The 24,906-nt window shown below is 45.6% G+C and overlaps 1 non-coding gene across 1 annotated transcript; it reads left to right on the top strand.

Moving 5' to 3' along the window:
- Positions 1-581: 581 nt before the first annotated feature.
- Positions 582-655, top strand: trnan-guu (transfer RNA asparagine (anticodon GUU)). The gene has a single exon. It is a non-coding gene; the product is annotated as a tRNA-Asn (tRNA).
- The last annotated feature ends 24,251 nt before the right edge of the window (positions 656-24,906 follow it).

Here is a 24,906-nt window from a genome sequence, read left to right as displayed (position 1 = left end):
AGATGTGCACTGATCACCAAACATGAACCTCAATTCTTTGCAAAGGAGTTTGGTGCAAATAATCAGGCGTCTCAGGGACTTGTACTTTCTTTGAATAAGTTTTTCTTTTTCCCGCATTCAAGCTTGAAACAGAAACTGGGCGTCCATCTCATGGGAGGTTTGGGGCTGATGTGTTTCGCTTTCAATCTTTGAAATTTCACCAAGCAAAGAAACGGTGAATCCAACTGTCCCTGGAAGCATTTAGTTCCCGTTTAATCACAGGAATATCCGCAGTCAGGAGATGAAAATGAATTAAAACCTAATTCCGGCTTCAGGACAATCAGAATACTTTGTCACAGACAAGGCACCGGAAGGCTGGAAGGTCGATTGCACCGGTTGCGAGAGAGCTGGTTGGTGGTGACATGGAAGCGTCTGCAGTGTTCGGGATCAGATTGCTTCCACGCATCCAGTATGAATTTCCCTCCATTTAGTTGGGAAATGTCCCACTGAGAGTGAATAATTTCCACACCATTCGGAGAAATCTGAAGGTTTAACTGACAGACACCCTGGTTTTGGATGCCTTGCACCTGATCTTTCCATCAGTCTCTGTGGCGCAATGGGTTAGTGCGTTCGGCTGTTAACTGAAAGGTTGGTGGTTCGAGCCCACCCAGGGACGAAGTCTTTAACTGTTTTTACCCGAGAATTCGGTGCCGCACAGTCCCAGGTTGTCATTGTCTGTTTTGGCTGCACGAATCTATTCCGCAAATGTTGCCAGCTGTGCAATAATCCAATTGGTTCCCACTCCAATATTTTATGAGAATTCTGTTCCATTAAAACGATAACAATTTTTTTCATGGATCATGTTCCTCCATCCAGCCCACAAGAAATAAATTATGTTATTGGGTTTAAAGAAACTGGTGGAAATTGATTCTATTGATACATATTTTGAACTGGAACTTCGGTCTCAAGTGCTCCTCCTATCAAGAATCGGCACATACACAATCAATGGTTTTGCAACTGACTCATAAACACTTACAAATTTAAATCATTCCCATACAACGTGTAAATGAGATAGGGATAAAATTCATCACATGTAAAGAGAAAATGAATGATTGAAGATGCCACTGTTCCTCAGTCATTATATTCTTAGTTGTTTCATTCTGAAGAAGGTTATCGGCTAATTAACGGTGATTAAAAGAATTCTTACTTTTGCACGTTGGCTGCATGTCGTCAATTTTAGAAGGTTTTGAATTAAAAATTGGTGTTACAAACATTATCGCCGAGACCTGGAATCAAAACTGTTTGTCGGTGGCATAAGGAATCGTTTTAGCCAATCATTAAAAGATGATTTCAAAGAATCATGTGGCGTTAAATTCACATCACGGTTACCATTTGTTTCGGTGTGAAACAAGTGGATTGAAAAGGACCATAATGTTAAATACAGAGTAAAGCTACCACGACACAGTCACATCAAAGCCTCCCAGGGCAGGTACAGTACGTGTTAGATACAGGGTCAAGCTTCCTCTACATTGTCCCATCAAACTCTCTCAGGACAGGTACAGCACGTGTTCGATACAGAGTAATGCTCCCTCTACTCTATCCCATCAAACCCTCTCAGGACAGATACAGCCCGTGTTAGATCCAGAATAAAACTCCCTCTACACTGTCCCATCAACACGCCCAGTGCGGGTACAGAACGAGTAATATACAAAGTAAAGCTCCCTCAACAATGTCTGCTGAAACTCTCCAAGGGCAGGTACAGCATGCGTTAAATACAGAGTAAAGATTCTTCTAAAGTGTCCCTTCAAACGCTCCGAGGGCAGAAGCACCACGGGGTTAGATATAGAGGAAAGCTCCCGCTACATTGTCCCATCAAACTCTTCCAGGGCAGGTGCATGTTGCATAAGCAATAACTCAGTAGGCTTACGAAAGTGAACTCAATCTGGTGCATTCTGACCTTACTTTTATAGCTGTCGAACTAAGGATTAAACATGGAGGATTTCTTTATATACAAAAGTTGCATGTGTGTGCCTGTGGCCCAATGACCTTCGACGGCGGGTCCCCCTGGTGGCACGTAAACCCGGGCATAAATACATTACAGTGCAGCACTTGTTTAAAACAGAGTAAATCTCCCTCTACACTGTCCCATCAAACCCTCCCAGGGAAGGCACAGCACAGGAAAGATACAGAGCAAAGCTCCCATTATACTGTCCCATCAAACCCGCCAGGGCAGGTACAGTACGGATTAGATACAGATTAAAGCCCCCTCTACATTGTCTCAACAAAGAGTCAGAGGGCAGGTACAGACTAAAGCTTCCTCGACACTGTCGCAACAAACTCTCCCAGGGCAGGTACAGTATGTGTTATATGCAGATTAAAGCTCGCCCTATATTGTCCCATCAAAGACTCACAGAGCAGGTACAGCCCAATTAATATATACAGTAAAGCTTCCTCGAACCTGTCCCATCAAATCCTTCCAGGGCAAGTACAGCATGGGTTAGATACAGAATAAATCTCCCTCTGCACTGTCCCATCAATTTCTCCCAGGGCAGCTATAGCACGGGGTAAGATAGAGAGTAAAGCTCCCTCTACACTGTCCCATCAATCTCTCTCAGGACAGGTCCAGCACGGGCTTCGATACAGAATAAATCTCCATCAACACTGTACCATCAAATCCTCCCAGGACAGATCCAGCGCGGGGTTAGCTACAGAGTAAACCTCCCTCTACACTGTCCCATCAATCTCTCACAGGACAGTTCCAGCTCGGGGTTAGATACAGAATAAATCTCCATCAACACTGTACCATCAAATCCTCCCAGGACAGATCCCGCACGGGATTAGATACAGAGTAAAGCTCCATCTGCACTGTCCCCATCAATCTCTCCCAGGGCAGTTACAGCACGGAGTTAGATACAGAGTGAAGCTCCCTCTGCACTGCCCTATCAAACACTCCCAGGGCAGGTACAGCACGGCGTTAGATACAGAGTGAAGCTCCCTCTACACTGTCCCATCATTCTCTCCCAGGGCTGGTGCAGCCCGGGGTTAGATACAGAGTAAAGCTCCCTCAACACTGTCCCATCAATCTCTTCCAGGACAGGTACAGCACGGGGTTAGATACAGAGTGAAGCTCCCCCTACACTGTCCCATCAATCTCTCCTAGGACAGGTGCAGCACGGGGTTAGATACAGAGTGAAGCTCCCCCTATACAGTCCCATCAATCTCTCCCAGGACAGGTCCAGCACCGGGTTAGATACAGACTGAAGCTCCCTCTGAAGTGTCCCATCATTCTCTCCCAGGGCTGGTAGAGCACGGGGTTAGATACAGAGTAAAGCTCCTTCTACACTGCCCCATCAATCTCTCCCAGGACAGGTCCAGCACGGGGTTAGATATAGAGTGAAGCTCCCTCTGCACTGTCCCATCAGTCTCTTCCAGGAAGGTCCAGCACGGGGTTAGATACAGAGTGAAGCTCCCTCCACACTGTCCCATCATTCTCTCCCAGGGCTGAAACAGCACGGGTTATGTCAGCACAAATGTTTTCCTGGAAGAATCACTCGACACTCGGGGTCATTTCCAACGCCATAATGGCCTTTATTACACCGGCGAGGAAGAGAGCCTCTGGACCAACTCCAGGCACTCCACTCCACTAAAAAAAGAAATTCATCGATATTTATATGTTTTAACAACAGTTCATTGCAATTACTTAGCCCATGTCGGCTGGACACAATCCAACCATAACGACTATAAATTACAAATCGATTCCACTGGGTCAATATAATTGGCCCCCAGGCACCAGGGGACTGCGTGATCAACTCATGTTTTAGCTGGGGCTTATTCATGGCCTTGTGATATTCTCCAGAACCCCTTATCTTTACTGTCTTTAGGTTATGTCTGCACCTAACCCCTTTATCCTTACACAGTCACAGGAATTTCTTTGTTCAGTATTTTGCTAGGACGTCTTGTCTGTGGTTTATTTGTTTAAGGTCGTTCTGCTGAGCTCGCTCTTTCCAATGTTCCTGTACACAGAACTGCAGTGTCATCAGCTACCCAAAAATGTAGTCAAGCTAACTGTTAGATCAATTCCCCCAGTGCTATGCAGAATCCCTGGCAGCCATTTTATACTGGCTACCATTTTACACATACATATATGCATACATATATTCAGAAGGTGCCTTTGCCCTACAACAACCCCTCCTTTCGGTAATGGACTCATCCTAGTCTCCTTTAACCGACAACATAAGTTGTTGCTCGACTTATATTTTTATGTACCACCCGGTAATTCCTGCCTCAACGCACTGGCCAGTCACGTGGTGTCAGAAGTCCCAGTTGCTTAGATCAAATTGATATAGTTCAGATTCCCTTTTCCCTCTGCTGGACAAGTCTCTTTATTTACTTGAGCCCTTGTTCTGATACTCCTTTTCGTGCATAATGCCTGCAGGATCGACAGGCCGTGACTCTCCATGTTAGTGCTAAGACCAACTGTATCCCTCCCAGTATCTGTAATATTATTCCAATCCAGGGGAGGATGTTTACGTTCATGCCCCAGTCCCAGACACTCCTCCACCATCTCTTGTTTTGTAACTCTTGGTCAGTATCCTTCTCCAGTATTTTAATCTTTGTCTGATAGAGTCTGACACACTGGCCTACTCTGAGTCTTAGTTCCCTTAATACTTCAAATAAAAGTGGGATTGGGGCCTGCTCTGGCTCGTCATAATCCTGCAGGTGATCGTGGAGCTGATCGCTGGCGTTAATGATTTTGGGCCTTTTTCTCGAACCTGGATAATGCGGGCTTGTCCTATTGCGATGGGTCGTCGGGATGTGAAGCAAACGTTTGGTTGTGAGATCTGGCATTGTAAGTCATTGTACCGATATGAAAGTGCCGTGGTAGAGACACATTATTTCCCTTTGCCCCCGTAACCTGTTCTGGCAAAATGTGTGGGGGCAGGTATTATTACCAATACACATCCATCGGTTGGATTAAATCCACATTCGACTAGTTCTCCCTGTCCCACCGGGTGAGGGCACACCGTAATGTCACCCGTCTGCTTGCATCCCATCAGTAAGATCCCATAGAGTGTGTTGTCTCTGCGGATAGCAGGAGCTGCAATCAGACAGTAATGGAGGGAGGTGTTTTCCAGTATGATCCCGATATTCTACAGTTGATAAATGGGAAACGGTCCTGAGTCTTATGTGACTATAGGTATAATCAGGGCTATTCCCGCTCCGGCAGCTTTGCCCATTCGACAGTTTAGGATCACTGGGCATACTCTGGTTACTCCCTTCAGAGTCCAATTATCTAGTGTCCCCTTCAGTTTGGCCAACTGAGCCAGATGTGGGCTGTCTATCCAGTCTGGCAACTCCCCCCTTTGGATATGATCGAGATTGTGCCGTATCTGTCCCACCATACATAGGCTATAAGCGTGACAGAGTTGTCCCTGTCTCAGTTCTGCGGTTTCTTCTCTCACTCTGTCGATAAGGTGATTGGTTGTTTTGGCCTGAGCTTCCAGGACCAAGAGGCCATCCAATTGCATTGCGGCACCCTCTCTTCCGAGTTTGGCTTGATCGTCCTGATTCAGCTCTGCCCGTTCTAATAATCCCTTCATCACCCCTTTATTCTGCTCCACTCTTTCATTTAGCCTTTGTATGTCGAGTGAGTTTACTATGGAGGTTCCAGCATTAAAACCGGCAGCAACATCATTAACTATTTCCCTATTACTCCTATGAACTGGCTCCTGTCCTCAGAATCTACTGGCACCCATGGCATCGGCAGCCTGCTGCATTACAACTTTACTTAATACATTAGACATTTTTCTTGCCTGCTCTGTACAATATTCCGGCATCTGTATACCTGAGATATTGATCAGGACAGGCACAATGTCATGCTTAACATTATCATACAATCGTTCACCCTCGTTGGACAGCACGATCCCATTTTCTGGTCCCCTTATAATTGTTGGACATGGCAATTCCATGGGCAGTGTGGTGGTTCTTATGTGGCGCGGTGCCCGAATGGGTGAGAAGCATACATGCAACGATATTGCGGCAGCCTCTACATGCTCATAGTATCCACACAGCTCTACCCCATTTTTGTGGGTGACTAACGGTTGTGGCTGGGCAGGAGGCGCGCAAATTATTCCAAAGATACATTCAGCGGGCCCCCCCGGTCTCCCTTCGTCTAATGCTACTTGTGCCCGTGGAGCATTGCTCACAATCTCTATTCTTATCCGGATTCATTTGCAGCCATGCGTTAAACTCAGTTCTGTCCATGCTCCAGTTCTTGGCTCCTGGAATTCAAATTCCGTCAGTAAAAGTAAACAAAACCCCATCGTTGATGCAGTTGTTTCTTTCTTGCGTGTGCTGTATATCTCGTAGTCCGTCTGTATTATCCAATGCTTGTGTGGGCCTCAAGGTTCCCAGTATCATGAGTCCCCAGAGTCGAAGTCGCCGCTGTGGACCCATCTCACTGATGGTTTTATCTGCAAATTTTAAACAGAGAGCCTGGTCGTCACCAGGTGATAGGTTCTGGTCTACTTGGGACGTGGTCACTCTGTGAAATCGGTGGTAAGGGTTAGGTGATCCATATTCTATACAGTCGTAACATCTCGATCACTTCATGTCCCTGCCGTCGGTTTTGTATTTGTGCCTGCTGTGCTGGAGCCTGCACGATGAACCATCGAAATATTATGCAAACTCTAATTAACACCTCTATTCCTCCAAACATCGCAGTCTGCTTTACTGTTAGGTTGGGTTTGTGGACTCCACCGACCCACCGTGGGATACATTGGCTCGATTGCCATCGGTGATGGTGCTTTGGCTGCACAATGCACTATCCGTCTGGTCCTGTTTTTTAAATCTCTTCCAGCTTATTTATCTTAGCTTTTAACTCTTGACCAGCTAGTTCTGTTTTATTTTTATTCTGACTATCCCACCATTTCCACTGTCTGTCAGGTGAGTCTTCTCCATTTTAGTAAGAAATTCAAATTACGAAGGTCCAGTGTAAAACAGCTGTCAATGGAAAGGGTTAACTCCTTTACAGGTTTGTAAGAAAGCCTGATGTCATTACGTGACTTCGCGTAGTCATCCAAATCTTTGTGCCTTCAAGACTTGCTTAGAAATTAGGAATCCGTTAAAACAGCAGAAATCATTAGTAAAGTGGTCATAATAAAAATTTTCTCATCGGGAAAGACAGCATTTTAGATTAAACTCAATTTTTTTCCTTAACATCTAATTGAAGTACTTGCCAAAGATTTTTTTTTAAATGAGAGCACATATTTTTAATAGCTATATTGTTTACTGAAATCCAATTTTCACACAAGCCGTATACATGCCAACATTTCGGGTTTTTTTAACGGTCCCGTTCAATGGGCAAATCTTGTGTTTTATTTCTCTCTCTGCTGAGTTCGCATAGCTTATTTATTTTCTACTCGTTATTTTCAAAACCCTCCTGCTTGTTTCGACTGTTCGTGACTTTTCTTGATTAACAACGTCTATTCTGGAAATCTTTTCAAACTGCAGTGAAACTTTCTCGTAATTTCAAATCATTATCAATGGAGAGTGTCTTTTATCTCCTCCAATTTCTTTTCCTTTTCCAAATCAAACCAACATCTTTTTCACAGCCAATATCAACTAGTATTTAGTAAGTTATGTCTTTTTCCATCGCAACCATTTTTTTCAGCACTTATTTATACGTTACATCTTTTTTTACAAACTTTTAGTTTTATTTTTTAAATGTGATCAGATTTAACTTTTTGTTTTAAATATATCGCATTTTGTTGTGCATTTTCTTAACCAGTGGTACTTGAAACCTTCACAACAAAATTGACTCTTCACTAATCCCATCCTAATTTCTGCTCCCCTTTTGAAGAATTTATATTTATTTTTGAATAACAAAATGTCAAATATGGTATTACTGGATTTTTTTGCCTAACTTCCGTTTTAGAAGCTGATCAAAAACTCTAATCTTTTGCTCTGTAACTTCAATCTTGTGGTACTATATCTCATAAATTACATAATTTTTAAGCTTCAGTTCCAGAAGCAGTAAGTGTACTTTTATTAAAACGGCTTCCAAATCCAAGATTTTCCTTTTCAACCAAAATGTTTATCAATGAGAATCAACTGAAATATCTCAAAATCCCAATTCAAATATTGTATTGCCAATCTGTAATTTAAAAATCTCTTTCCTGAGCAAAAATCTTTCGATTCATGGTTTTACACAAAGAAAAAATGGGAGCGTACTTCCCCAGCCTGCAGCCTCCAGAGACACAGGTTTTTTTTTAAAGGCATGACAGCTTCTGTTCTCCATTCTTTATCTCATTCCTGGACAGATATTCACAAAAGTCTCTTTTCATTCAACAAATGTTATTGTTTGGCTTGCTCTATTCTTGGATCCATACTTCACTTAAGATAATCACTGTCAGGTGTTTTTTATTTCTTACATGTTGATTAACTTCCTCTGTTAATTTTATGTGGTCTTGAAGTAACAAGACCACGGCTTTCTCATCTTAATCTTTCCTTTCCTTCTCCCACCATTCCCGTTGATTTGCTGGCAGGTCCTGACAGTTCCATCCTGACTTAATCATCTTTCAATTTGTTTCTTTTGTTTTTCTGCCAGGTGGCGGGTAAGGCACCCTTCTCGTCTTCACTCGAGATTACTTGCTTTATTGGCCATTCCTGGGTAGGACTAGAACCATTCGGAATCGACTCTCAGATTTCCACTGTCTTCCGAGCGTAACTTGGAGCAGACCGTCTCCTGGCTACTGTCAGGTCACAATTTCTGCTTTTACACAAATTTATACAATTCTTAAAACGCGTTTAAGCAATTCCCGCAGTGCCCCACGCCTCCTTAACTACTACGTACCTCCGTTTTGTCTATCGGTCCGACCCTGTTCACAGGTTTCGTTTCCTTTGGTCGCTGTGCACCGCCTGGTCTCCGGGGTATATTTTCAAATCACACTACTGGCTCAGGGAGATGTCGCTCGGTATCACGATCCCAAGGTCTAAATGTGTTCCCTACGCCTACTTAGTTCCTGGCCGTCACGTGGGACATAAGTCCTCTTAATTCAGGGACAGGCTAGGCGTTTGAGATTATCGACCATTTCGTCATGTCGATCAAGCGGCCTCCACCTTGCGCACCTTTTATAATTAAAAATGTTTATACTCACCCGGATTTTTAAAGGACATCCAGCGACTACAGGAAATCCTGTTCGTGACACCACTGTTAGCGCAAATGTTTTCGTGGAAGAATCACTCGACACTCGGGATCGGTTCCAATGCCAAAACGGCTTTTATTACGCCGGCGGAGAGAGAGCCTCTGGTCCAAATCCACGCTCTCTACACTGCCGAACAAAGAAATTCATCGATATTTATATGTTTTACAATAGTTCATTGCAGTTCCTCAGCCCACTTCGGCTGGACACAATCCAATCATAATGATTATAGATTACATATAGGTTTAAATGGGCCAACAGAATTAACTCCGGTACATCAGGGGGCTGCATGATCAGTTCATGACAGTTTGGGGCTGATTCATATCCGTGTGATGTTTTCCAGACCCCCCCTTATCTTCGTTAATCATGGGTGCCGCCGGTGCCCAGCTCCTTATCTCCGTGGTTGCTTGGCACCCCATCTGGGGGTCACTGACTTGAGGACATTCCGTACTAGCTACCGCAGTGTTCTGTATACTATCTTGCCTCAAGTTGTTGATTCAAGACATTCCTGGTACCAGGCTCTGCAGGGTCAGCGCTCAGTCAGCAGTTTGAGCTAAATTGGCTGACCGAGCCCCCATCATGCTTTTCTAAGCACCCTGGCAGCCATTTTATATTTGGCAAACATTTTTAACATACATACATTTATATATTCACCAGGTGCCTTTGCCTTCCGACAACATTGTCTTTCAATTTGGTTATTTACCGTTTTTACCTGCTTGTTTCCTCTCTCTTTCAAACTCACTTTCTTTATTTTTGCTTTCTAATTCCAGCATTACTCCCCTCCCGACTGAATCTATTCTCAGGTCCATCCACTTGTTAAGCTAGTTTAAACCCTCCCCAATAGCACTCGCAACCCCCCCACCCCCCCCGCCGCCACCCCGCCCCCCGCGAGGATATTGGTCCCGGATCTGTTTCGGTGCAAACTGTCCGGCTTGTAAAGGTCCAACCTACCCCAGAAGTGGTCGCGCTGGCTCAGGAAACGAAAGCACTCCCGCCTGCACCATCTCTCCAGCCACGTATTCATCTGCTCTATGCTCATTTTTCTGCACTCACTAGCTCGTGGCAACGGGAGTAATCTGGAGATGACTTCCTTTGAGGTCCTGCTTTTTAATCTCTCTCCTAGCTTCCTAAACTCTGCCTGCAGGACCTCATCTCTCTTGCTACCTATGTCATTGGTCCTGATATGGACCACGACCTCTGGCTGTTCACCCTCTCCACGCAGAATGGAGTTGATTGTGTTCCCATGTGCCTGCTGCAGTTGTCCATCTAGGAGGCATGGGTCGCGGATTTGGAAGTAGCTGCCGAAGAAGCCTTGGTGAGTTGCTGCAGTGCATCTTGTAGATGGTACACACTGCAGCCACGGTGCGCCGGTGGTGGAGGGAGTGAATGTTGAAGGTGGTGGATGGGGTGCCCATTAAGCGGGCTGCTTTGTCCTGGATGGTGTCGATCTTCTCGAGTGTTGGAACCGCACTCATCCAGGCAAGTGTAGAGTATTCCATCAGAATCCTGACTTGTGCCTTGGAGATGGTGGAAAGGCTTTGGGGAGTAAGGAGATGAGACACTCACAGCAGAATACCCAACCTCTGACCTGCTCTTGTTGCCACTGTATTTATGTGGCTGGTCCAGTTAAGTTTCTGGTCAATAGTGACCCCCCAGGATGTTGATGGTGGGGGATTCGGCAATGGGAATGCCGTTGATAGCCGGGCCTGCTTAATTTGCATGTTCCTGTCGCTGAGTGCTGCCAGGTGACTGTTGGCTCCGCCCCGTGGTTTACCTTGAACTTCAAACCATAAATTCGGTTCTCCTGAATAAAAGGTGTTTACTGAAATCAACCATCAAATGCCCTGTCATCAACAACAGGGATTCCAGCAATTTTATGATCACAAAGCGCTTTCAGTCCTTGTCCTTGTCCATAAAATTGCAGACGTGGAAATTCGGGAGTTTAATGATTTTGAAAGGAGAACATTTTTGTCTTGTGCACTTCCGGTCGGAGAAATGTTTGTGAAAGGAAATTTTTGCCGAGAGGGATTGAGCATTTCAGCTTGTTGTTCAACACTTCTCTCTGGGCACTGCTCGAAGCAGCAGCTTGCGAATTGCAGTGACGTTCACGTTCGCCTCACATGCGAAAAGTCCCCAGTTCGATTACGGACAATAAACATTGTTGTTGAAACAAAACATGTCTGCAATAAAATTGAACAAAAGCATTCCAGGGTACATTGACGCATGATGCAAGCTACCTCATGCCTCGGCCAAAGCTCCCTGTACACTGAGCACAGGCTGAGGAAAATCCCAGGGAACAAGATATCCCGGTCAATGGGCGTTCCAGCAACACTGAACAAGTGCCCAGTCTGAAACTATCCAGAGTAATAACTTGTAACACAAACATCCAATAGTTAGGATAGCCGAGCGGTTCAAGGTGCTGCGTTCAGGTCAAAGTATTCTCTGGAGAAATGGGTTTGAATCCCACTCCTAACATTCAATGTTTGTAATTGCAAAACCATTTGTTTTGACACCACTCTTGAGTGCTTTGTGACATCAATCTAAATTATGCAGATCACAGAACAATTATTAAATCTCCCTCAGTTTGCATTCCTTTTATTGTGGAAAGAAGATCATGGGTTCATTGAAGACGTTATCCCGTGAATGCAACACAAAGTTTAAGGCAAACAATTCGCCCAACTCGAACCCACGACCCTGAAATCGTGAATCTCATGCTCCACCGATTGAGCTAGCAGCGATTCTCAACAGCAACCCAGTCAATCCCCTTCAGAATATTGTCCGTTTCAATGAGATCAACTCTCATTCTTCTGAACTCCAGAGAGTGTCGGCATATTCTACGCAATCTCTCAGCATAGGACAGTCCTGTCATCCCAGGAATCAATCTGGTGAACCCCTGTTCTACCCCCTCCAAGTCAAGTGTATCCTTCCTCAGATAATGATACCAAAACTGTGCACAGTACTCCAGGTGTGGTCTCACCAAGGCCCTGTACCATTGTAGCAAGATTTCCTTACTCTTGTGCTGTGGGCTATATATTAGGTATTATGGGCCGAATGACCTGTTTATCTGCTGATTCTGCGGTTGTATAAAAAGTTATTAAAATTCGGCCGTCGTTCATATTTGTATTTACTTTAGTGTGCAACACATGTGGGTGGATTAATGATGATTGAAATAATTGCTTCGAACACCTGGTGGGAATGAGCGGGGATTTTAAAGCCCTTGTATTGTGAAATCTTCATATAGACGAACATCTCAATCTTATTCTGCAGGCTTCGTGGCGAGATGGTAGCGCGTCTGACTTCAAATCAGAAGATTACGTGTTCAAATCACGTCGAGGTCACTATTATTTTGGATATTGTTCTTCCACAATTAATATTTTCGTTGCTCTTTGGGAATAACCAGACCCTTGTTCCAAGGTCTGTCTCACTGTTTCCTCGATGTCAGGCAGAGAGACGCCTGCTGCCCTCATTTAATTCATGTGACAGGACACAAAAGTTCAAAATCAACTTGCAGGTGGCCACACACACCGCTGCATAGTCAGGATGGTCCAGCGGTTTCAGTTTTGTGTTTAAGTCGTAGTTTTCTCTGGAGGTGTGGGTCTTAATCCGACTTTTGACATTACTTATTTTTAATCATTAAGCGAAACTCATTGTTTGACACCACGACCAACACATTAAAAATGGGATTCAGCAGTTCACCTGCTCGCCTAACATCTGCGTCTGACCTGGTGCTGAAAGTGGAGATGTTTCCGCAGTGTAGCGGTTAACACGTTCGCCTCACACATGAAAGCTCAACGGGAGGGAATATATTCTGTCGCTTTCTCCGCATACATTTTCAGTGGCGAGGTTGTTCTCCTGTGAAAAGTCATGAGATTATAAGCATGTAAGGAATCGGGCCTGGAGTAGGCCCATCGATCCCTCGAGCCTGGTTCACCATTCAAAAAGATCCTGGCAGTTCCTCGACAGCAAGTTTAAACATCTGGGGAGGAGCCAACAGGCGCTTGACTGCAATCAGTGATAGAATAGTATGTTTGACAGAAGCCTGGCAAGCTCAGTCGGTGGAATACAAGAACTTTAATCACAGGGTCGTGTTTTCAAGACCTTCGTGTGACATTTATTTTTCATAGAATTATCGAATGAAAGAAGTTTGCAGCACATAAGGAGGCCATTTCGGCCCATCATTTCCGCCCCGGCCAACAAGAGGCGATCCAGCTTCATCCCATTTTCCAGCTCTGTGTCCATAACCCTGTAGGTTGCGGCACTTGAGGTGCACATCCAAATACTTTTTACATGTGGTATCTTCCTCCGCTATTCTTTCAGGCAGCGAGTTCCTGACCCCCACAAATCTCTGCATGAAGAATTTTACCTTCAAATCCTCTTTCAACCTTCTACCAAATACTTTAAATATATGCCCCCTGGTTGATTGCCCCTCTGCGATCCACTATATCTAGCCCCCTCATAATTTAATACATCTCAATGTTGTCTCCCCTCAGCCTCCTCTGTTCCAATGAAAACAAACCCAGCCTATCCAATCTGTCCTCATAGCTAAGATTCTCTACTCCTGTCAACATCCTCGTAAATCTCCTTTGTACCCTCTCGTACAATCACGTAATTCCTGTAATATGGTTACCAGAACTGCACGCAGCACGCCAGCTGTGGCCTAACCAGTGTTTTATACATTTCAAGCATAACCAACCTGCTCTTCTATCCCACACCTCAGGCAATAAAGGCAAGTATTCCGTGTGCCTTCTTAACCATCATTTCCAACTGGCCGACTACCTTCAGGGATCTGTGGACATGCACTCCAAGGTACTTTGTTCTTCCACACTTCTCAATGTCCTACCATTTAAATGTGTGTATCTTCCTTGTTAGCCCTCTGCAAATGCACTACCTCACACTTCTCTGGATTAAACTCGATTTGCCACTGTTCTGCCCACCTAACCAGTTGATTGCTATCGTCTAGCTGTCCGCAGCTTTCTTCTTCATTATCAACCACGCATCCTACTTTAGTATTACCTAAAAACGTTTTAATCATACCACCCATATTTAAGTTAGATCATTGATGTTCTCACGAAAACGAATGACCTAGCACTGAGCCCTGCGGAACCCCACTGGAAACATCCTTCCAGTCGCAAAAACACTCCCATCAAACATTACATTTTGCTTTCAGCCTCTGAGGCAATTTTGGATCCAACTTGCCACTTTGCCCTGGATCCAATGGGCTTTTACTTTCATGACCGGTCTTCCATTTGGGAACTTGGCGAAAGCTTTGCTAAATTCCTTCTACACTACATCATGTGCACTGCCCTCATCGATCCTCCTGGTTACCTCCTCAAAAAATTCAATCAAGTGAGTCAGACAAGACATTCCCTTAACAAATCCATGCTGACTATCCATGAATAACCCATGCCTTTCTAAATGCAAATTAAATCATCGATAAATTTTATCCTGCTTTCACGGAAAAAATAATTAATTGATGATCTTTGTGGTGCATGTATAAAATAAGTATACATCCTGTACACTCAATGTACAATTACATTAGACTACTGGATGTAATTTCACACAGTATAAACTATGCTTGTACCATCAGAGGGTGCAACTGGTGGAGACCTCGGGGTCACCTGTGCACGACAGGTAACTTGGTATTAAAGGGAACTCACCATGCTGTACCCGCACTCAGGAGCTGTAATAAATGGACTAAGGTCACCACAGTTCAAGTACAATACCTTACCTCGTGGAGTCGTTACGAGGGTACTTACAGGCACAATAACTGGCGACGAGAATACGATTCTCCACGCGAAAATGACTAACATTGGCACGTTTGAACAATTTGTCGATGGGGAAGATTGGGAGGCCTTTGCAGAAAGGCTCGAACACTTTATTGCGAATGACGTGGCGGGAGACGACCCGACATCGCTGGCTGATAAGTGAAGAGCTATCCTGCTCAGCAGTTGTGGGCCCGCCGTTTATGGTCTTGTCAGGGATTTGCTCGCCCCAGAGAAGACAATAACATATGTGGAGCTCGTAATACTGATACAGGAACAGCTCAAACCTAAAGAGAGCATCCTCACAGCCAGACGCCGGTTCCATACCCACCGGTGGCCCGAAGGTCAAGAAATTGGAAAACATGCTGCAGACCTGAGACGATTGGCTGCACCATGTGATTCTAGCGATCACCTCACCTCACTAAGGGACATCTTTGTTATTGGAATCGGCCACGAGGGCCTTCTCCACAGGCTGCTCTCTGCGGACACCACGGTCACCCTGCAGAAGGCAATTAACGTGAGCAAGCCGTTCATGATCTCGGCCTGCGATTCCTAGTGGATGTCTCACCCGCAGGACTCTAACCCGGCAAGTACTGTGAACCGACTGGTGCCTTTTAGAGGCAGGGCTGCTGCTAGCAATCCCTTTCAGGGAAGAGAGAACAGAACCCCGAGTCCCACAATCCTGAGTACGCCACATGGGGCCAACCTGACAACCCCATGCTGGTGCTGTGGAGGAAATCACAGGGCCCACCAGTGCCGCTATGAAGACTATACTTGCTGAGGCTTTAACAGGAAGGGCCACCTCCAGCGAATATGCAAGAGAAATCGTACTCCCCGAGTCGAAGACGAGTTGGCCACTGATCCGAACTCCAGCGACAATGACGTGTCCGGAGTGTTTACCTGAACCACCGAGAGTTACCCAGTTGAAAATGGAAGTTGAAATCAACTATGTTGCAGTCACGATGGAGATGGACACAGGGGAGAATCAGTCACTGATGAATCAGGCGGTTTTTGAGAAACTCTGGGACAATCCAACCGAACGCCCTAAAATGATCCCGATCGAAGGGAAACTGCTCACCGACACAAACGATACATCCCAGTCGTTGGCAGTGTGGATGTCCATGTGTTCCATGGTGGCGCGATGCACAGGTTACCTTTGTGGATCGTTGCTGTTGATGGTCCAAAGCTCTTCGGAACAAGGTGGATGAAAAAGATCACTTGGATCTGGGTAAAGCTCCAACCTCCAGCGATCGACGTCCTCCACGGCCCCGAAGTTGGATCCAGCACAACACCTGAAAAACCAACCTCCCAACTCGACTGTGACGTGACGACACAAACCGCTCAACCCAACGGCGAGATCATCCAGCACAAGCGACCCGACCTCACCTCCAGGCTCCAGTGGCAGGATTCAGAGGAAGAAAATTTCATGCAGAAGGTAACTACCCGGCTTCCGTGGCAGAACCTGGGGAGAAAAGGATCACCGCAGCCGATGTCATGGAGAAAAAGAAGATGGCGTCCGAATCACGAGGTGAAGCGCCAGAAGTCAAGATTGCGGCAGCCAGACCAAAAGGGAGCAACACGTGATGCCGAGTGGCGATCCGGATTGGGATAAAGATTGCAAAATCCTCTTCAAGGAGAGCGGCAACCCATCACAATTAAAGCGACAGTTCCACTCTTCATACAGCGATGATGGTGATACATAGGTAAAAGATGTAACTGACAATTTCAAGTTTGTAAATGTAACTAATCATGATAAGTCGGGCGATTGCGGCCAGAACCAATGTGTTGTGAGTGTAAGCGAAGTGATGATGTGCGATGCTGTGATTTACATTCATGCCGACAAAACCAAAAGCAACCTCCCGTCAGCAGCCAGGTCCAGCGACCATGTCGCCTGCCCCTCCGCGACAAATGTGATAACCCAGGGAGTGTGGCCACATACAGAAGGAGCATACCAGCTGCAGGGCTAGCAATCAGTGGACGGCAAAGGCAACACTACCGGTACACTGCCCCCGATCGGCTCTACCTCTCTGGCCAACATGGCCAGTACTGGGAGCAAACCGATTGCACCCTCCTGCCCTCCCAACGGGACCTGGAATGACCAGGCTCCCACTATCGCTGAAGAGCAGCAGGGAGACACCGCAGCCCTCACAGGAGGACAGGGCGGCCACACAATCCTGTGGCTCTGCCCACCACTTGACAACGGCAAAGGCTCTCATACTCAGCCAGCTGAGCGATCTGAGCTCACCCAGCTGACAGGGGACACAGCGCCGCCATCAGACAACCTGGACAGAGCCTGGTTACTCTGGAACGAGTGTTCTCACCCACCTGCACCTACACAAACCAGGGGCAACACTGTGACACCACGTATGTACCTTACTTGTAAAATGTACTTGTCCATTTCTGCAGAACTCAAACATTGATGTAACTTATCTCATGTTTTTTTGTTCTTTCTGACTGTACAGGTCTGCACATGAATGTGTTGAGCCACACACATTGTCTATGTATGAGGGGAAGGGGAGAATGGATGTCAAGAGTCATGGACACACATGGATCACACTCTGAACCTACTCAACCCCCACTGCAACCTCTAACCATCCACTGCTGGCCATTTCCCAATGTCGTGGCAATAAGGACTTGGGGGTCGACAGGGAGAGAGACAAGCCAAGCATTGACATGGTGCAAGGCTTTGGCACTCAACTCTCGGGCCAGAGCACAGAATGAAAAGGCCAGTGGCACAAGACTAAGGGGAGAGTGATGTTGTGTCTGTACACTCAATGTACAGTTGCAGAAGACTACTGGATGTACCTTCAACCTGTATACACAATGCCTGTACCACCAGAGAATGCAACTGGTGGAGACCTCGGTGTCTCCGGTACACGACAGGTAACCAGGAATAGAAAGGAGCTCACCATACAGTACCCTCACTCAGGAACTGCAATTAATGGAGTTAGGTCACCACAGTTCAAGTACAATACCTTGCCTCATGGAGTCATTACTTGAGTGCGAACAGACACAATAGGAAGAGATTAATCATTAAATGGTAGGACATTGAGAATAGTAGAGGAACAGATCAACTTGGGAGTGCATGTCCACGGATCCCTTAAGGTGGCAGGCAAGGTGGATAAGCTGGTTAAGAAGACATGCCGAATGCTGGCCTTTATTAGCCAAGGCACAGAATAAGAGAGCAGGTGGGTTATGCTTGAAAATGAAACACTGGTTTGGCCACAGCTGGAGTACTGCCTGCCGTTCTCGTCAGTGCTTTAGAGGAAGAATACTATGATTGCACTGGAGAATTACAGAGGAGATTTCGAGGATGTTATCGGGAGTGGAGAATCTTAGCTATGAGGACAGATTGGATAGGCTGGGTTTGTTTTTCTTGGAACAGAGGAGGCTGAGGGCAGACCTCATTGAGGTGTGTAAAATTATGATGGACCTTGATAGAGTGGATAGAAAGGATCCGTTTCCCTCAGCATAGGTGTCAACAACCATGGGGCAAAAATTTAAAGTCATTGGTAGAAGGTGTATGGGGGGAGTTGAGGTGAAAATTCTTCACGCAGAGGTTTGTGGGTCTGGAACTCACTGCCTGAAAGCGTGAGTGGCAGAAACCCTCACCACATTTAAAAAGTGCTTGGATGTGCACCTGAAGTGCCGTAACCTGCAGGGTTATGGACCTCGAGTTGGAAAGTGGGTTTAGGCTGGATAGCCTCTTGTTGGCCGGCACGGTCACGATGGGCCAAAATGGCCTCCTTCCATGCAATAACCTTCTGATTCTATAATTCTATGAAAAATAATCACCCAATTTGGGGCTCGCAGCTCTGACCCTGAGATTGAGAATCTCACCTTCTTCTGACTGAGTTAGCTGGGCTTCTGCAAAATGCAACTTTTTGTCGTTTATTACAGACAGGCGCCTGTTGGCTCCGCCCCAGATGTTTAAAGTTGCTGTCGAGGAACTGCCAGGATCTTCTTGAATGGCTGACCAGGCTCAACAGGCCGAATGGCCGACTCCGGCCCCTAATTCTTTAATGTTTATGAACTTATGACTTTTTACAGGAGAACAAACTCGCCCCTGAGCATGCATGAGGAGAAAGCTCCATAAAATATTACCGCCTGGTGAGCTTGCGCGTTTGAGGCGAACGTGTTAACCGCTGCACTGCGGAAACATTTCCACTTTCAGCAGCAGGTCAGACGGAATTGTTGAGCGAGCAGGTTTACTGCAAAATCACACTTTTTCGGGGTTGGTCGTGCTGTCAAACAATGAGTTTCGCTTAATGATTAAAAGCTGGAAATGTCAGAAATGTGATGTGAACCGACAACTCCAAAGGACACTGCTACCTGAACACACAACCTTAAACCGCTCGGTCATCCTGACTAGAGCGGGATATATGTGGCCAACTGCAGGTTTGTTTTGAACTTTTGTGTCCTGTCACATGAAATAAATGATGGCAGCAGGCGTATCTCTCCCTGACACCGGGGAAACAGTGAGACAGAACTTGGAGCAAATGTCTGGCTATTGCGAAACAGCAATGAACATATTAGTTCCCGACTTCTCCGAAAGAACAGTGACCTCGACGTGATCTGGGGTCAGACGCGCTACCGTTGCGCGATGAGGTCTACACAGCACAAAGGAAATGTTTGTCTACATGAAAGTTTCACAATGCAAGGGGCTTTAAAATCCCCGCCCATTCCCACCAGGTGTCAGAAGCAGCGCTCAACTGCCAGTGATCTTATGTTCTTTTGTGAAACTTTTGTGTTGCTTTCATGGGAAAACATCATTAATTAACCCATCACCTTCTTTTGCACAATGAAAGAAATGCTAACTGAGGCATAGTCGATATTTCAACCATTTGTTTCTGTGCTTTGCATAGAAACATAGAAAGGAAGAAAGATAGAAAACAGGTTCAGAAGTCGGCCATTCGCCCCTTCGAGCCTGCACCACCATTCAATATGATCATGGCTAATCATAAACCTCAATACCCATTTCCTGATTTCTCTCCATACCCGTAAGGGCCAAAATTAACTCCCTTTTGACTCTATCTAACGAACTGGCCTCAACAACTTTTTGTGGTAGAAAATGCCAAAGGTTCAGAATTCTCTGAGTGAAGAAGTTTCTCCTCATCTCGGTCCTTAATGGCTTACCCCTTGTCCTTAGAATGTGACCCCTGGTTCTGGACTCCCCCAACATTGGGAACATTGTTCCTGAATCTAACCTGACTAATCCCGTATTTATTTCTATGCGATTCCTTCTCATTCTTCTCAATTCCAGTGAATATAAGCCGAGTTGATCCAGTCTTTCTTTACATGTCAGTCCTGCCATCTCGGGAATCAGTCTGGTGAACCTTCGCTGCACTCCCTCAATAGCAAGAACGTCCTTCCTCAGATTAGGAGACCAAAACTGTACACAATATTCCAGGTGAGGCTTCTACAAGGCCTGCGTCTGCGCACATACAGAGGCTGAACTCCAGGATATAGTCGACGTATTTACTGAGGCGTATGAAATCATGGGCCTTACGCTGAACATCCGTAAGACAAAGATCCGCCACCAGCCTGTCCTCACCGGACAGCATTACCCCCCAGTCATCAAGATCCATGGCACGGCCCTCGACACCGTGGACCACTTCCCATATTTCGGGAGACTCCTATCAACAAGAGCAGGCATCGACGACGAGATCCAACACAGCCTCCATGCGCCAGTGCAGCCTTCGGCCGCCTGAGGAAAGGACTGTTTGAAGACCAGGCCCTCAAAACTGCCACCAAGCTCGTGGTCTACAGGGCTGTTGTAATACCTGCCCTCCTGTAAGATTCAGAGACATGGACCATGGACAATAGACACACCTCAAGTTGCTGAAGAAATATCACCAACGATGTCTCCACAAGATTATACAAATCCCCTGGGAGGACAGACGCACCAAAATCAACGACCTTATTTAGGCTACCGTCCCCAGCTTTGAAGAACTGACCATACTCGATCAACTACGCTGGGCAGGCCACATAGTCGGCATGCCAGACACGAGACTCCCAAAGCAAGTGGTTTAATCAGAGCTCCTTCATGGCAAACGAGCCAAAGTTGGGCAGCAGGAAATCTATAAGACACCCTCAAAGCCTCCCTGATAAAGTGCAACATCCACACTGACAACCAGGAGTCCTGGCCCAAGACCACCCTCAGTGGAGGAAGTGCATCCGAGAGGACGCTGAGCACCTCGAGTCTCAACGCGACGTGCATGCAAAAATCAAGTGCAGACAGCAGAAAGAGCGTTCGGCAAACCTGTCCCAGCCATATCTTCCCTCAACGACTATCTGTCCCACCTGTGACAGGGTCTGTGGCTCTAGTATGGGACTGTTCAGCCATCGTAGAACTAATTTAGGAGTGGAAGCAAGTCTTCCTCGATTCCGAGGGACTGCCTACGTAGATTTCAAAATTCATGGATACCCCCCAGTGTTTGGATTCACTGAAAAGGAAATTCGATTTGGGCCTATTAAACATAAAGTTTGGGATCCTAAGATGCATATGGAAGAAACCTACAAGTCTTAACCAAGTTTGGAATTTTAAAAGGCATGTTTGGGCCTCTGGGGAAAAGCTGCTGTGACAGAGGGGTATGATTTAGAATTTGGATATTGTAGCTAATCAGTTGTCTGTGGGAGTTGTTTAACCGTAGTCAGGCCCCCAGAAAACATTAGCATTTAAACAATCGACCACGGAAGAAACATTATCCACCCCACCCACATGACCCGAATATCACATACATATTCCAACACCTTTTCAACATGTATAGAAATATCTGGCTCATCCCAGACTTCCCGATGCCAAAGAAGTGCAATTACAATGGTCAAGAGTTCATCAGTTCATAAAGAAGGAGTATCGCCATCCCAAAGTCTATCAACACCAGATTAGAACATTGAATCAAGTCTCAGTTAGCTAGTCCGCCAAAACTTAGACAAAGATGACCATTTAAAATCAATGGGCAGCAAAACTCAAACAAAAGAAACGTTAGATTTGGCACGAAGATTAAGCAGCCTCTCAGAGTATAACTGGGGGCCTATCGTATCAAGTGCAACCTATTTTTCTGACCATTACTTTGGAACAACAAGGTCAAGATCGAGAGCACAGAGCGAGAAAACCAAGGAAGAGACATCACGACATCAGAGAAAAGAACTTCAAAAAAACAATTAGTGGAACATCAATACCAACTGACTTGGTAACAGCCATCAACCGGACCACCGCGACCGACGGACCCAACCAGAAAAATCAACCACCAAAAAACAGGGGTGCACGCAAATTTTCCACTCCACAATTTGTGCCTCGACTTTCCAGCAGGTAAAAATTACCGAAACAACTTAAAACCCTATTGATGACCGGCTTCGGGACAATCAGAATACTTCATCACAGACAAGGCACCGGAAGGCTGGAAGGTAGATCACACCGGCTGCGGGAGAACTGGTTGGCGGTGACATGGAAGTGTCTGCAGTGTGCGGGACCAGACTGCTTCCACATATCCACAATGAATGTCCCACCCTTTATTTAGGAAAAGTACAACTGAGAGTGAAAACGTTGCATCCCGGTCAGAGCAATCTGAAGCTTTAACAGACTGACACCCGAGTTTGCGATTGTAATGTCTGTCAGCATGTAATGCTTGTAGCTCCACACTGTGGATGTGGACGTATTGTGTACTGCAACTGTATGGTTAATCATCAAACAGAACAGGCTCTTTCCGGAGATTTCCGAGAGAGCAGCCTGCATTTCAGGAAGCTGTGTGTGCTGTATTCTGTGAAGATATCACAGAGATGTCTTGCAATATGTGTATCGATCAGTCTCTGTGGTGCAATGGATTAGTGCTTTCAGCTATGAACTGCAAGTTTGGTTGATCGTAGCCCATTCAGAGACAAAGCCTTTAATTATTTTTCTCAGAGGAGTCGGTGCCGTGCAGTTCCAGATTGGCAATGCGCGTTTTGGCTGCACGAATATATTCCACAACCTTTGACAGCTGTGCTGTTATCAATTAATATCAACTGTTACTTGCATTTTCGCATGGTTCTTCATTGTCTCGTCGCCAATTGATCCGCTCATAATAAAGAATGAAACTGAGTACTGTGAACAATGAGGAAGTGTGACATCAGCTCCTTTAATAAGACTCCAGAGTGCTTATATACCATGCTCCCAATGGATGCTGGGAACCGTTGGGACTCCAACAGGTAGGCCCTGTGGTGGTGGTGTGATACAGGTGGCGAAGGGTTAAATACATCACACAAGGTGTGTACAGAAATCAACCATCAAAAGCCCTGTCATGAACCACAGGGTTTTCCGGCAATTTGCTAATCGCAAAGCGCTTTCAGTCCTTGTCCTTAAAATTGCAGATGTGGGAATTGGGTAGGTTAATGACTTTGAAAGGAGAACATTGTTGTTTGGTGCAGTTCCGGTCAGAGAAATGTTTGTGAAAGTAACTTTTTGCAAAGAGAGGGATTGAGCATTTCAGCATGTTGCGTAACACTTCTCTCTAGGCACTGAGCTAAACAGCAGTTTCCGTTGAGTGGCAATTATCAGGTTTGATTCACAAACGAAATTCCCTGTTTCGAGCCCGTGCGGAAACATTATTTTTGAAGCAAAAATTTGTCTGCAATATAATTGAACAGAAGCAGTCCCGGGTACATTGTCGCATGAGCAATGAACATTTAAAACCAATCTCCTCAAATACAGAACGTGTAAAATCAGATAGGGGATAAAACTTCATCAAGTATTAAAATTTAATGATTTCCGAAAGTTCAGATATTGAATTTCGACTGTGCCTGTTCGCATTTCTTTCATTCTGCAAAACAACGCAACCTGTTTATACCAGCAGGTCTAAGCTGCATTTGAAACCCGCAAACAACTCAGTAATTATTAACTCTTCCCCATTTCCAGAGCTCAGAGGGTTATTGTCCATCGCTGGGATGCAAGTTACCTCCGACCCGGGCCAAAGCTCCCTGTTCACCGAGCACAGGCTCAGGAAAACCCCGGCGGAGAGGATATCCCGTTCATTTGGCCTTCCCGCAATACTGAACAAGCGCCCAGTCTGAAACATTCCAGAGTAATAACGTAGAATTGAAGCATCCAACAGTCAGGATGCCGAGCGGTATAAGGTGCTGCATTCAGATCGCAGTCTCTTCTGGAGAAGTGGTTTTGAATCCCACTCCTAACGAACATTGTTTTTAATTACTTACTCATTTGTTTTGAGACCATTTTGCAGTGCTTTGGGACATACATCTAACTTCATAAAATTACTCCACTTCAATTACAAATGGTGATATCAAAGTTACTTCCTGAACTGGGAATCGTTCCCGGGTGGCTCTCATGAAAGGAATGGTTTTGTGAAGCATTGAAAGGCGCCCTCTAAATATCTCGCACTGCTCATTTAAAAACACGGTTATAATTTGCTTCAGTGCAAAAGAAGGCAGGCTCGAATGGCCAAATGGTCGATTCCTGCTCCTAGTTCTTGTGTATGTATGCAGAGCACAGAACAAATTATTAAATTATCAACTCTCCCTCAGTTAGCATTTCTTTCATTGTGTAAAAGAAGATCATGGATTCATTAATCATTTTTTACAGTGAAAGCAACATAAAATTTAAGGAAAAGTAATTGCCCAACGTGGGGCTCAAACTAACGATCCTGAGATTACGGTCTTCCGACTGATGTCGCCGGGCTTCTCAACAGCTACCCTATCAATCCCTTTCAGAATAATGTCCGTTTCAATGCGATCACCTCTCATTCTTCTAAACTCCAGAGAGTATCGGAATTGTCGACACAAACTCTCAACTTAAGACAGTCCTGTCAACCCAGGAATCAATCTGGTCAACCTCTGTTGGATCACCTCCAAGGCAAGTATATCCTTCCTCAAGGAGACCACAACTGTGCGCAGTACTCCAGGTGTGGTCTCACCAGGGCCCTGTACAATTGTAGCAAGACTTCCTTACTGTCCCGAAGCCGGTATTA

This window comes from Pristiophorus japonicus, unplaced genomic scaffold, assembly GCF_044704955.1.
Source record: "Pristiophorus japonicus isolate sPriJap1 unplaced genomic scaffold, sPriJap1.hap1 HAP1_SCAFFOLD_73, whole genome shotgun sequence".
NCBI lineage: Eukaryota > Metazoa > Chordata > Chondrichthyes > Pristiophoridae > Pristiophorus > Pristiophorus japonicus.
The sequence above is the reverse complement of the archived record's forward strand: the minus strand, read 5'-3'. Positions and strand labels throughout refer to the sequence as shown.